The sequence below is a fragment of the Lytechinus variegatus genome, chromosome 2 (assembly GCF_018143015.1).
Source record: "Lytechinus variegatus isolate NC3 chromosome 2, Lvar_3.0, whole genome shotgun sequence".
NCBI lineage: Eukaryota > Metazoa > Echinodermata > Echinoidea > Temnopleuroida > Toxopneustidae > Lytechinus > Lytechinus variegatus.
Window position 1 is genome coordinate 42,387,841 of NC_054741.1, and position 12,752 is coordinate 42,400,592.

The following is a 12,752-nucleotide window of genomic DNA, read 5'->3' on the forward strand; positions in this document are numbered from 1 at the left end:
AACTGATAATCTGTAATATCTCCCATTATTTTGCAATTTAAGAGGGGGGCTTTTCATACAATATTTATAAAACAAAAAATATTTAGAAAAATTTCTTTTACACCACTTAACAACAGATAGAGAGTATTTTCCAGTTACTAACATCCTCTACACCTAATTAAAAGAGATAAAGTTGATAGTAAAGATTATTTTTTATTCATGGCTTACTATTTGATAATATACACTAGCGTAACAGACATGACACCCTTATGAAGTAAACTTCATTAGCACTTCTTAGTTTCAAAATGAAAGAAATATGAATAATGAATGTAATTATGTAACAGCAAAGTACCTTTACTAACATTCTTAAGAAAAATATGTAGATATTGCCTTTTTTATTGGCAGGTATCATTAATTTAATAGCTATAGCCTACATGATATTATTATATAGAATACAATGTTTATCGTACCACTACGGCACACAGAGAAGACCAAATCTCATTTTTTGTGAGAAGAAAACAAATGTACCAGACCTGTATAAATCCAAGATGAACATATTATGAAATGTATTTTATGATAAAGAATATGTAGTAGTATTAATGTCAGTTTTAAGATTTAACAAGTGGAATGCCTCTGGCCGTCTCACCTGCATCACGCGGTTCAATATAGCAGCAGTGCTCACTTTGAATACTACTCTAACTCGCACAAGATGTTCAGTGATACATGGTTACTCTTATGTCCACTTTTTATGAACTAGACCAATAAACTTACAGAGATATGATGGTTATTCAACAAAAAACCCCAACATGGCCAAAGTTCATTGACCTTACATGACCTTTGACTTTGATCATGTGACCTGAAACTCGCACAGGATGTTCAGTGATACTTGATTACTCTTATGTACAAGTTTCATGAATCAGATCCATAAACTTTCAAAGTTTTGATGGTAATTCAACTGATACACCCACTTCGGCCAAAGTTCATTGACCTTTGACCTTGGTCATGTGACCTGAAACGCGCACAGGATGTTCAGTGATATTTGATTACTCATATGTCCAAGTTTAATGAACTAGACTAATAAACTTTCAAAGTTATGATGGTAATTCAACAGATACCCCCGATTTGGCCAAAGTTCATTGACCCTAAATGACCTTTGACCTTAATCATGAGACCTGAAACTTGCACAAAATATTCAGTGATGCTTGATTACTATTATGTCCAAGTTTCATGAATCAGATCCATAAACTTTCAAAGTTATGATGGGAATTCAACAGATATCCCAATTCGGCCAAAGTTCATTGACCCTAAATGACCTTTGACCTTGGTCATGTGATGTGAAACTCATGCAGGATGTTCAGTGATACTTGATTAACCTTATGTCCAAGTTTCATGAACTAGGTCCATATATTTTCTAAGTTATGATGACATTTCAAAAACTGAACCTCAGGTTAAGATTTCAATGTTGATTCCTCCAACATGGTCTAAGTTCATTGACCCTAAATGACCTTTGACCTTGGTCATGTGACATGAAACTTTAATAGGATGTTCAGTAATACTTGATTAACCTTATGGCCAAGTTTCATGAACTAGGTCCATATACTTTCTAAGTTATGATGTCATTTCAAAAACTTAACCTCAGGTTAAGATTTGATGTTGACGCCGCCGCCGCCGTCGTCGGAAAAGCGGCGCCTATAGTCTCACTCTGCTTCGCAGGTGAGACAAAAAAAATGACATCAAAAAGTATTTTAAAATTTAATAGCAGTACCTGGAAACCAATCTTTCATCGATTATGTATGAGTTGAAAGGCAATCAGAATGTTTGTAAATTGCTTCTGAAATTATTTTCCATTCAAATTAAATATTATCCTGAGTATAATCATCCTTTCATCAAATCTTGGATGTTCTAAATCTTGCGATCTTACTTGCTGACAAATGTGGCTGTATCTAATTTCATTGCATTGTCCGCGCTGCTTGTGCACAAATGAAGATACATCATTCAAATCGTGATTATGGCTGACCAAAATACTATGACATAATTTATTGATCGCGCCACATTCCTTCCACAGCCCCTTTGCTTTGTGATATTGCAAAGAAGTGCCACTGTAGGTTCATGGATTCATAGAGCTACATCATGTAACACAGATATCTTATTATGAATACAAACTTGTTCTTTTAAATGTGAGCCAGTGCCATCACTGAAGAAGTAGAGGTTGGTGAATGTCAGATAGTTTGAAGCAATACATGTATCATCAATGATCATCATCAATGATCTCATGAATTTACAAGTTGAAGTTATATCATGCTCCAAACAGAGATGCCAACTTTTGGAAATTAGAATTAGGGAGGATTTGCAACCGCCACCAAATTATGTGCGCATAGCGCACATCTCGAGCGCGGAGCGCTCGACCCTTGCGTCCGGGGTCCAGGAAGCTCTGGGTTTCTAGATGCTCTCTGGTGCAATCTGACCCTTATTTTGGGGCATTTTAAATGTTTTGAAATAAACATTGTTCCCACTTTTTTAACATTAAAAATATCAAATATGCATTTTCACATGTACATGTAAATAAAAAATGAGGGGACAAAAGAAGTACCTGTTCAACAAAAATAATAAGGATGAATTATCACTATCGGCTATAGGCAGATTATGTTCCACTATAAATCCAGTAAAGAAAAGCTCAGCGCTGGTCCCTTGCTCGGTGAAATAAAGACAACAGGGTTGAGGGTACTAGTGGAGCTCGAAGATCTTGTCATCGCAATGTCCGTAGGCCTATGCCGTTTGCTTCCGAACGAAAGTGCTTCTGAATTATCATCACGACCTCCCTGCTAAACTGAAATGTCCACGTTGCAAATTGCGCAAAATGCATGGTAAACCAACAACTATTAAGATAATCAATTGTATTGTTCAAACACAAATGATGCAGATTGTGATCTAAGTTTGTTGCCAGCTCTAGCTGCATCTTTCCTAATATTATGTGGCATACTGTTAAATCTCAGAAAAATATACCAGAACAAGAGCTGAACTTTCATCATTCACTAACTTCTAAAAATGACTTGAATGACATGCAGATTCTAGGAGTTATTACATCCAGCTATCCTCAAGCAATTGAGACTGACCACAGTCTGTGACACTGAGCCTAATATTTTGTTTTTGTGAATGCTGCCTTTTGTCATATATAAGGCGTCATGTCCGTTACGAAAATTGTCATGTCCGTTACGCCATTTTTATGAAAATGAGAAGTGGTAAGGGAAAATGATTGCTACACATGGTAGGGGGGTTTAATTCTAACATAGAATCTGAATCTGCAGTACCTTGAGACAAATTTCCTGTAAGCTATGAAAACTTTAAGTGAAAAACGTAATGGACGTGACACTTGATAATGGTAAAGAAATCACATAAATCTGATGACAGATTTCTCTAAAATTGATGAATGGCATAAAATTCAACGATGATTTTCTGTTGATTTAAACATTAATCAACTATTCAAAAGTTAAGAGACCTCTGGGACCTTGTCTGCTTTTAGTAGAGACAGGAAAGATGAATTGTTTAAAAATAGCCACATTTTTTACATTTTGCAATTTACTATTCTATTTTTTTGATGATGGAAAAAAAAATACAAAATTTTATCAATATTGCGATTATTCTATTGGAAATTGGTACTTTATAGATTACTTTTTAAGAAAATTTGACTGCTGAAGTGAAATCTGAAACTTCATTTTTTCTCTAAAGTGAACATTTTCCATGGAATTGCCCTTGTCTGTCCATTCCTACCCAACCCACATATCTGGAAACCTCCACCTCACTAACCCCAAATTATTAATAACCCACAAATCCATTCGACATTACGGTCCCAATATTTGGAACAATCTTCCAGACAATATCAAATCATGTTCAACAATCTACTCCTTGAAAGCTAATATTAAACGTTACATTATTACATCTTACGCAGCCCCCTCTTAAACTTAATATCTCAACTGCTCTCTGCAGCACCTGCACCTACACCTGCACAGCACCCACTTGATCAATGAAGAAAGATCAATGAACTATTACGTACCTTTTATGAGGCCTCCATCATCATCAAGCCTAATCGCTCACGATGGCGGTCTCCTGCATTCATTTATAATCTTGTTTTGAAAAAATATATGACACATCTTTTTTTTTTGTTAATATTTATTTACAATATTTATACTATGCGACTGTTATTATTTTGTTATAATCATGTATTACCTTTGTAAATATTGTATATATATATGTATTTTGTAATTCTGATATTGATGTGAATGCAGAAATAATTAAAATTAAATCAAAAGCAAATCAAGTAACTAAATTTATTTATATATTTTATTAATCGCATGCTACACCCCTTTACAATTATGAGTATTTCATTGTTGTTAAGTTATTAATATATATTGTAAATCAACCATTGGAATTGGGACAGGAGGCTTTATGCCACAGTAATTAAGTTAACTTTTTCTGTCCCTGGCGTTCCAATGGTTGATATTTCTTATTTTGTATTGTTTACACTGAATTGTATTTTTGAATATCATTTGCCGAATAAATAATAACAATAATTAGAGTACTTTTTTAGAGGGAAAGATAATTTTTTTTTTAACCCACATGCGTCTTTAAATATAATAAAGAAATAAGAACAATATTGTTAGCCCAGGTATGGACTACAATTCTTGTCAGTCTTTTACATCATGGATGCATAAGAAATGTGTGGATGTGAAAATATTGCATGAAGTTCGGACTGGGATAAGTTGAGCCAGCCAACATGGAGCAAGTCGAGCAATGGTAATTCTTATGGTAATGTATAATAATTAAAAAAAAACTTTAAAAGCCATTGATATGCAGACATAAGGGAGCAAAACTACATGACAGTTCTTATACTTTTAGAGAATGTTAGTATTTATAGAGAATTAGCAAGAGAAAAGACTTTAAATTTTGGTGGAAAAGTGACTTACGGTTGCGATTTTAGGTGTAATAGGAGAGTCTTGCATGTAAACTTTAACGTTGACCTGAAAATGACCTTTGACCTTACCATGTGACCTCCAACTGCAGCATAAGATGCAGGTCCCCCAAGTCCATCTACCACCCAAGTTTGGTTGAAAAAGCGACATACGATTGTGGAGATATGTGTCATTAGGTTTGTGACGGACGGACGACATTTGAATCCTAAGTCTCGCCTTCACCTCTGGTGGGCGAGACAAAAAAGAGGAAGATCAACATTTTATAACACTGAAAATTTCCTCAAAATCGAATGTTGAATAAGAAAGTTAAGACATTTAAGAGTTTCGGTTAATTTCACATTATGCACATCCTGGTGCGGTATGCAATGAGGAGACTTTCCACTTTTTTGCATTTTATTATGTGAAATATTCAAAGTTTCTCCTCATTGTCTAATGAAACAACAATTAATTCCTCCCTTAACATATGTGGAATCTGCTTTTTATTACAATATGGTTCAGTTAACTTGGTCCTCATTGTCAAATCTGTAAAGAAATGACTTATTGCACAATTTAAACAATAACAAACAAATGAAATAGGGTTATCAACTGTCTCGTTTGCACGTCACATCACTGTTATGTGAAAAATAAGCGAAACTTTAAAATATCATGAATTTCTTATTTTACATCCAATTTTCATGAAATTTCAGCCTTATGCTAGTTTGATTTTTGTCTATTCATTCAAATAAAAAAAAATTCTGAGGTGGACTTTACCTTTAAGATTTCAGATAATTTGCATGAAGTCCTTTTCTCTTTGCCTTTATTTGTCTCATTTTTCTTCCCTATTCTCCACATTTCTTTGATTTTTTCTATCTCGTTACTCCTAGTTACTCTAGTTCATTATTCTACCTCTTTAATTCCAATCTATCATTGCAGCCAGTGCTGTTGGCAAAAGAAAACTGTGTGCAAATTATAAATAGTAAAATTCAATTCAAATACATTTTCACAAAAAAGTTAAGACTATACAGTGCGTATCAAAAAAATTTACACTTAGAAAAAAATGCTGTAAAACTACACGTTTGTAATATCGTGAAGATTTTTCCACATTCAACATTGGTACAGATCTATTTAAGCAAATGAAAATATAACTGTTGAAAAATATTTCCGCTTGAGTGAGCACCACTTACTTTTGAAAAGTTAGTGGAAAATGATTTGCGCAGAACCTGGAACTAGTAATGTGAATAAAATCAAAATACATATATATTAGGCCTGGGACGATTGTCATTTTTACCATTCGATTATTTCCTGAAAAAATAATCGAATGATTTGATTGTTCGTCGGGAATCACGTCTTCTAAGTCACAATAGTTGACCTACTTTATGGTGACCCCCCCCCATGAAGAAATCTCCATCAAAGTCACATGTTTAGCATAAATGAAAGTAGGCCCTTTTTCCCCTTCTCTATGATTTTTATATCAAAAGAAACTACATGAAATGAGATTAAATCTTTCAGTTTATTGTTCCAATGAAAATCTTTCCTAAATAAATACTGGTACCCTAGTATTATGCATGCATCCCTCCAAGTGCCACACCCCTGCATATGAATGAATCAGCCCAGATCAGCCGAGTCCAAAGTCCAAAGCCCAAAGACGTAAACAACTCATTCATGAAGTATTCTTTGAGACTGACCCCAGGTGGAGCATTTCACTGGAAAAATTTCATCCCTTGCCCACACCATGTCCCCGCCTCTACTTGTGGCACTGCCCACGATGCTACACATTTATTCAAAAAAAAATCGCTCTCTCCCGTCGCACATCTACAACCCCCCCCCTTCCTCTCTCTTTCACATACGCTGTATTTGTAGGCCTACATAGTGTATTACCTAAAAATATTTTTCCTATCAATTAGCCTATACTTTCAAAACATCATAAATCGCAATTGATAACAAAATCGTAATATTAAAGTTTTATGAATGACTAAAAATATTTCTCACGCTCGTGATGAGCACATTCATTATTTTATAGGTGAGTAACGAACAAACACAGCAATAATTGACAGTAATAAAACAATCTTGATAAAAGATTATAAGTGTAAACATCATCAACAGAAGTCTTATGAGAGTTAGTTTCAGTGAGTATCTGAATAAACAAAACAAAAATTTATGCAAATTATATAAGTTAATTGGGGACCCGTCTCATGAATACCGATGTCCATTATTTGGAAGCCTCGGAAGAAATCTTCCGAGGCTTCCAAATAAAGTCAGAACAATCTTTGGATTTCGTAAGGGCGTGACGCGGCGCAAGCTCAAAGGGCTACGCATGCGGTCCGTAGATGTAGTCGGTCATTGACATAATAAGCAACACGCATTCACAAAATTAATCGCACTTTTACAAGGATGTAGCGATCTAAACATTGAAATAATGGACTTAATTTATCGATGCCATCAATGTGAATAAATCAATGAACTGTAGGTATAAAATGAGATTGACATTTTCTTTCACCTTTTTAAGTTATCAGTTGCCTTTCTGCTTCAATCGCAATTCGCGCAACTGTTACGGCTGTGTGGTGCATTTAGCAGCAATATAAGCTCATCGATATTGATATTTTCGATAGCTACCGCACGAAGCGCGGGAGGGGGGACACCCCCCTCCTGAACCCTCCCCCCTGCATGCTTTGCACGCACCGAGGCTGCTGCGAGGCTTGTGTCGCTTCGCGCCGACAACCGTCAGAGTGAACCTGGCGAGAACGTTGAATACACTTACAGAGATATGATGGTAATTCAACAAATACACCCAACATGCCCAAAGCTCATTGACCTTACACAAGGCTCGACATTAGCGGTGGCCCGGTGGCCCAGGGCCACCAAAAATTCATCTCGGGCAACCATTATTGAAAAAATGTTAAGTTTTGGTGGCCCGAATTGGGCAACCAATAATTTTCAAAGTAGCATAATTATTCTCCCGATTTTGCATGCATTTATCAACTTTCTACAGTTCAAATTGCAAGTCAATCCGTCATGCGCCTTTTTTGTTAATCTACACACAAATACACACACACAAAGATTGCACAGTCATGACAGTATGAAGGCCTACCGCAAGCATACAGTAACTATTATTCAGCCGGCAGTCTGGCTGAGCTTTGCATGCGTGAAACCACTGCAGCTGGCTGTCCGCTAGCAGACTATAGTCCAGTCATTTTAACTTTTCACTTGGAACAAATTGCAACAGAATTTATTCCAATGCAGAACATTTCTTTGATGTCCATAGAAGACCATACTAAAAGTCCCAGAAAATCCGAATAGGGGAAAGTGTTCTAATTTGCATAAACATAATGGTTAATTTTGGCCATATTCGCTCATTAAGTTTACGTAGCAGACGACGATAGTGTATACTATGTACTCAGACCCGATTACAAATTATATCAATTCCGGCCTCGATATACTATAAACATCGACTTCCTCAACCTATCGCTATATCATAAATATCAGTAAGCAAAAATTTATACTACAAGAACATTGTTACTATTAACATTAAATGCATAAATTCGATTCTGTTTGGACTCTATTAATTGTTTAACATGAAAGGGTCTAGGCACGGAAACTATCATATGCTAGTCACGTGACATTGTACACCAAAATAATGACATTTACTGCTTGCTCGTTCAAGAGAAAAATAAGATGTAGCTATTAGACTTGCCACATCCTATCATACTACTATTAAACTATATACCGAAGTCGCACTTTTTCCGTATTTTGCCAATTTATGGGAAAATCTGTCAATTTGGAGCCCCCGAGAGGGAAGGGGTCGATGCGCCGTATTTTTCCAATTTATGGGGAAATCTGTCAATTTGTAGTCCCTGAAGAGGGAAGGGTTGATGCGCTGATAAACTATTAACCTACTTATCTTTAAGTTTCAAATAATAAAAGTGACTTAACCATATAGCAGAAATGTCTTTTGCCTGAATAGGGGGGGGGTCAAACACTGCAATATTGTTTTAAGAAAGAGGAGAAATAAGCACAAAAGGGTGGAGAGACTTCGGACCCCCTAAAGGATGTAGGCTTTGATGTGCCAGCACTTCTATATTTGATATAGTTGATAGAGGAAAATCTACTTTTTTATCTCCAAGTGGTTTTAAAACAATAAAAGTGGCTTGTACACTGTAGTAGAAACATCTTTTTGCCTCAATGAGGGCTCCGGATTTATAGATTTTTCCATAAATTGGCAAAATATGGAAAAGGGGTGATTGACTTTAGCAAACCCCGTAGGGGATAGACTTTGCTGTGCCAGACTTAGCTGATAGAAGAAAATCTATTTTGTCATCCCCAAGTGCTTACAAAACAATTAAATCGGTTTACTGCAAAGGGGAAACGGCTTTTGCCTCAATGGGGCTAAAAATTGTGCGAATTTTCCAAGAAATGAGCAAAATACAAAAAGGGGTTTCGTGACTGCGGAAGACCCCTGAAAGGGTAGGATTTGATATGCCATCACTTCTTTATATATAACTGATAGAGAAAAGCCTGCTCTTTTGCCTCCAAGTGATTTCAAGACAATAAAAGTGTTTTTCTTTGTAGCAAAACACCGCTTTGTCACATTGGGGGCTCCAAAAAGCACGATATTTTTAATAGTTGAGCTACGGATAAGGGTGGTAACTTTGACAAGCTATTGCGGGGCTATGCTGTTATTCTTGAACGTAATTGAGAGCAATGCATCCTCTAACTTTTTCTAAGAGATTTCATTAACATAAAAGTTACTTTAATAAGCAGAAAAAGCCCTTTGTTCACACATCAATTTAAGTAATATCACCTTTGTATCGCTATACGTCATTGTATTTAAGCGTGCTGTTAGTCACACCAACAAAGGCGAGGCTAGACCGATTTAATATATTGTACTATCTTCAAAGGCATGCCAGCGATCGCGTTGTAGTCGATATAAAAGAATGACTGGGACACGGAGGTTGGTTTTTTGGTGTCACTTTGTCGCAATATCGCATAATACATTCGGATGTATTTGCGCTTAATCTAAGCAAGTTAAGACATTAATACTGTTATGAAGCATATCAATTTTCTCGTTGATATATATACCCTTTCTTGTCGAATGCTGATATTTTGCATTAGTTGTTGATGCTAATGATAAAACAGAAAGATTTCAATGCAATTTTTTGAGCGAAAACATGGAAATTTTGACATAATTTCTCACATTTTTCGAAAAATATGAACCGGACAGTCCCGGAAACGATTGCAGTCGATTATGATATCTTAATCATAGTTAATTGCGTATTTATTTCAAGATTTTTTCATTATCTGTACAAAAATATTAAAGATAAGGCATATCAATTAATTTTGGCAGCCATCTTGGATTTATGCAAATTAGATCCCTTTCCCCTATTCGGAAAGTTTGGGACTTTTAGTATGTTGTACTAGAGACTTCACACAAATCCATTGTGATAGAAAAAATTCTGTTGCAATTTGTTCCAAGTTTGGTCAAAATTTGGGCTAAAATGACTGGGCTACTATTCAGACTCAGGGAGCTGCGATGCGAAATGTTACTGCTAAGAAATCTTCCCCAGAACTTTGAAAATCTATGTCAAAGTCACATTTTACACTAATGAAATGCCCTTCTACAGTCCATATTACTGAAACCTGATAATTTGCAAGCATTAAAAGGAGGAATTATGACCTCTCTTTTGACTCAAAAAGACCGATTTCCAAATGCATTAATACACATAAAACACATAGGTGAGTACATCACAGTCCCACATGTGCATTTGTATGTATTTTGATATTTGGTTTATTTTCGAAGCTGTCTTAAATAGACAGCTTCTTTCTTTCTTGTTTATAAATGACTTCTTAAACCACTCTTAAGGAAGTAAATACTTTGGGAAGGCATTTTATTGATATGAAATGTGAATTTTTTTCCATCATTTTGTCATATATAGGGAAGGAATTTTCTCACTGTTTTTTCCAGATAACTTGCCTTTTTCTTATTTTTTTCTGTCATTTTTTTACAGTGATAAAACCATTTATACACCTTCCCATTGAATATACCTGATTAAAGATCATGTTTCTACTGAATAATAATAATTTCCCCCATTTTTTCTGATAATTTTGTCTTATTCATTTTTCTTACATTTTCCTTTGTTTTTTTCTCAATTTTTTTTCCTGTTCTCTTTTTTTTCTTACTTCATTTTTTATTTGTCTTATTTCACTTATTCATTTTTACAATTTTTTTTCAATATACTATTCTAAAAATTATTTTTGTTTATTTCCCCCTTTTATACATTGTTCTAATTCTGCAGCATATTTTCTGTGATTTTCTCCTGCTGTAATATGCTGGAAAAGAGAAAATAAACTGGATTTGGGGCCTACATAATCTAGGTTTTACGATCAAAAAGGAAGGAAAAATCATTGTTTTGTAAATCAATCTGAGTTTGCTTTATGCACTATTTATTTACTTTACCATTATGAGTGTGTGTCTATATGGAGATTAAAAGTCCACACAACCTGGGAGCAATACAATTCTTTTATTCTCTTTCAATCATTTCATATTCACAATGATAGAACAATTTATATATTACCACAAAATAAGCAAAGTAAAATAACAGCAAGCACGATTTACATACAAGATGTACAAAGAATAGTGGTACGTGGTAGTGACTGCAGAATATTTCAGTTTGTTTTATTCATTTTTAATTAATGTTTTTCTTTATATTTTTCGGGCCACCAAACTTTACTAATGGGCCACCAAAAAAAATTATTTGAAAGTTTTGGTGGCCCGAACGGGCCACCACCAAAAAAATTTAATGTGGAGCCTTGCCTTACATGACCTTTGACCTTGATCATGTGACCTCAAACTCACACAGGATATTCAGTGATACTTGATTACTCTTATGTCCAAGTTTCATGAATCAGATCCATAAACTATCAAAGTTAGGATGGTAATTCAACAGATACCCCCAATTCGGCCAAAGTTCATTGACCTTTGACCTTGTTCATGTGACCTGAAATGCGCACAGGATGTTCAGTGATACTTGATTACTATCATGTCCAAGTTTCATGAATCAGATCCATAAACTTTCATAGTTATGATGGTAATTCAACAGATAACCCCAATTTGGCTAAAGTTCACAGACCCTAAATGACCTTTGACCTTGATCATGTGACGTGAAACTCATGCAGGATGTTCAGTGATACTTGATTAACCGTATGTCCAAGTTTAGTGAACTAGGTCCATGCATTTTCTAAGTTTTGATGTCATTTCAAAAACTTAAAAAACTTAACCTTAGGTTAAGATTTGATGTTGACGCCGCCGCCGTTGGAAAAGCGACGCCAATAGTCTCGCTCTGCTATGCAGGCAAGACAAAAATCACTCATGTTAAAAGAATCTCTACGGCAAAAGTCACACTCACCGTTGCTCGAAAGGTGCTTTAGATATGGGCGTAAAATTCCATAGGATTGACAAAATTTAACATGATTTTTTTCATGAGAAGACAATTGCACAATATCAATAGTGTATTATCATGCACTGAAAACTGGATTTTCAAAGAAAATTGCATCGTTGGTAATATAGAGCAGGGCCTTCCCTCGTGCACGATTGATCGCAGCTAGAACATGATTGTCTCTGGCTAAAAGAGGGCTGGTGATTTCTCAGTGATGATGATTGCTTCCCATCAGCATTGTATAAACATGGGCCATGGGCAAGGTCGTAAAAATAGTGTGAAGAGAAAGTTAACTGTGCATAGCAATTTGACAGAGCTCTGCAAACAGGTGGTGCCCATAAAATTCTCTTGATGTCCATTTGTAATAGGTCCATGCTAAGATCATAGCATCTTACAT

General features: G+C 35.4%; 1 protein-coding gene across 1 annotated transcript in view; it reads right to left on the minus strand.

The window, feature by feature from the left end:
* Positions 1 to 12,752, minus strand: part of LOC121408116 (protein Jumonji-like) — a 61,604-nt gene that overhangs the window by 22,923 nt on the left and 25,929 nt on the right. The gene's annotated exons all lie outside the window — the stretch shown is intronic.